Raw genomic sequence first — 2235 nt, forward strand, 5'->3', positions numbered from 1 at the left:
CATTTGTGAAATCTGCTAAGCTTGAAAACATTTTTTTTTGTGCCAGGGGAGTCAGTGTATTATAAATTTTAGCTTCAATGGCAAACTACATTCAAGACTTCATGGTTTGTTTAAAATATTTACTAAAGGCAAATCCACTTTGCATTGAAGGTGCACTTGGAAGTGCAGTCGCTGTAGATCTGAGGGGGACATGCAAGGAAAATAAAAACTGCATTTTCGCTTGCACATCATTGGATGATAAAATCAGCAGAGCTTCCTCTCATTTCAGATTTTTCCCTCAGTTCTACAGCAAATGCACTTGAAGTGCAAAGTGGATTTGCCTTTAGTAAATAAACCCCAATAGTCTGATTGTTGTCTTCTTTCCTTGGAGTTGGAGGGGCTGTTTTCCTCTCTCCCCTCCAACCTATGGCCAGTATTGTGGGATTCCTATTTGTCTGTTTTTTTTTTGGTTGATGCTCTTCCCCCTTATTTGCTCCCTCTTCCTACTTGCCCTAAGGCTGCTTTCACACTGAGGCGGCATAAGCAGTAAAGCGCTGCTATTTTTAGCGGCGCTTTACTGTCAGTTTGGCGGTGCCATTCGGCCGCTAGCGGGGTGCTTTTAACAACCACTAGCGGGCGAAAAGGGTTAAAACCGCCGGCAAAGCACCGCTGCCGGTGGTGCTGCCCAATAATTTCAATGGGCAGGGGCGCTGTAGGAGCGGTGTATCCATGAGCATTTCCCACACCATATTTAAAATGCACTGCAGCTGTGTTCTGCAGTCGGTGTCAATATTAAGTTAATGACACCCCAAATGCAGATAACAAACGCAGTGTGTTTGCTTACACTGGATCACATGGTACAGAAGTACCATGTGATCCGGTTGCAATGAGTTTCCAATTGTAGATACACTACTTTTAGTGCAGTGCAAATTCAGCCCATCCAAAATGAATGGCCTGAAATTGCACCACACAGAACTGCATGTGAATCGCATGTGAACATACAGCGCATTACTGTGCAATTTCCAGTGTGAGACGATCCTAGGTTTATAGAAGAGAGGAGTTTGTGGGACTTTAAATGAGGGAGCGCCATGTAAAAAGAAATACCATAAAAAGTAAATTACAGTACATGATTTATTTTTACAATCTTATATACATGTCAAATAAATAGGTAGTCACAAGGCTTACTCTAGATATGCTGCTACATAGCATGCAATACAGAAATAAAATCATAGACATGGCAGATAGATGTAATAAAATCGGTAAGTATGTGGAATATGAACAGGTGATTGTTGGCATCTGGGGGCACTCTACGCGTTTCCTGGCATTTCAGCCAATCATCAGGAGTGTTTTTAGGACAGTATACTGGAAATGAGAATAAACAGAAATAATTGATGATGCATGAAAAATGGGGAAGTACAGGGACTGTCCAACAGAATGGAAATAGTTGGGAAACTTACTATGCCACCACAAGACCCGGTCCGGTATCTGCCAAGGAAAGAAGGGGGGTCCGGGCAGGATGTCTCCCCCGGGGTTGAGATGGGGAACCCATGAGAACGAGGAACAGTGCCCGGAGTAAGACACGGTGGTCACAGCCTGATCCAAAATGTTATGTGTGCACGTAAAGTGCATAGTGTACCTAAAACAATGTATCAAAAATAAATAAGTAAATAAAAAATAATTGTAAAGAAGGGGTAAGGAAATAACAATGTGTTCCCATAAGGGGATGCATGGGAAAGTGTGCAAAGAGGAGAGCCAGACAGGGGAAGAAAAAACATACCATAAAATGGTGACTAGGCTCCCAACAAGGGAGGGTGACCTGTGTGCAGGATCAGATGTGTTGTTCCTAGTGGTTGAGTCAAGCAAATGAACCACCAGCCACTCCAAGGCTACTATATACCTCCATTCCCAGGTGGGGCCCCCATCAACATCATGCCTAATTGACCATTTAGCACAAGGAAGGCGGGGAGGGAAATCCCAGCTGCGTATGGTGAGCCATCAGCAGTGGGTTCCCCGCCCAGCTAGTATGGTCAAAGATGGAATTAAACATCAAAGTGATGTCAGTGACGCTGTTAATACAGCATCAGAGCATGATGCCGATGCGCAGGAGGCCGACCCCCAACCCCCACCACGCATCGCAACCCCGGAGCCAGAAAAACCACCCAGGCCCCCCCAAAAAACCCAGACCACACCAGACAAGGAGTTGGGAATTGGTCTGGTAGCAATAATGGGTCAAATATAACACATGGAAAAGTAGTA

General features: G+C 44.6%; 1 long non-coding RNA gene across 1 annotated transcript; it reads right to left on the minus strand.

Moving 5' to 3' along the window:
• Nucleotides 1-1194: 1194 nt before the first annotated feature.
• Nucleotides 1195-1977, minus strand: LOC120942650. The gene is made up of 3 exons (XR_005750219.1): nucleotides 1757-1977; nucleotides 1437-1615; nucleotides 1195-1341 (listed from the first exon to the last, which is right to left on the minus strand). It is a non-coding gene; the product is annotated as an uncharacterized LOC120942650 (long non-coding RNA).
• Between the last annotated feature and the right edge of the window lie 258 nt (nucleotides 1978-2235).

This window comes from Rana temporaria, chromosome 6, assembly GCF_905171775.1.
Source record: "Rana temporaria chromosome 6, aRanTem1.1, whole genome shotgun sequence".
Lineage (NCBI taxonomy): Eukaryota > Metazoa > Chordata > Amphibia > Anura > Ranidae > Rana > Rana temporaria.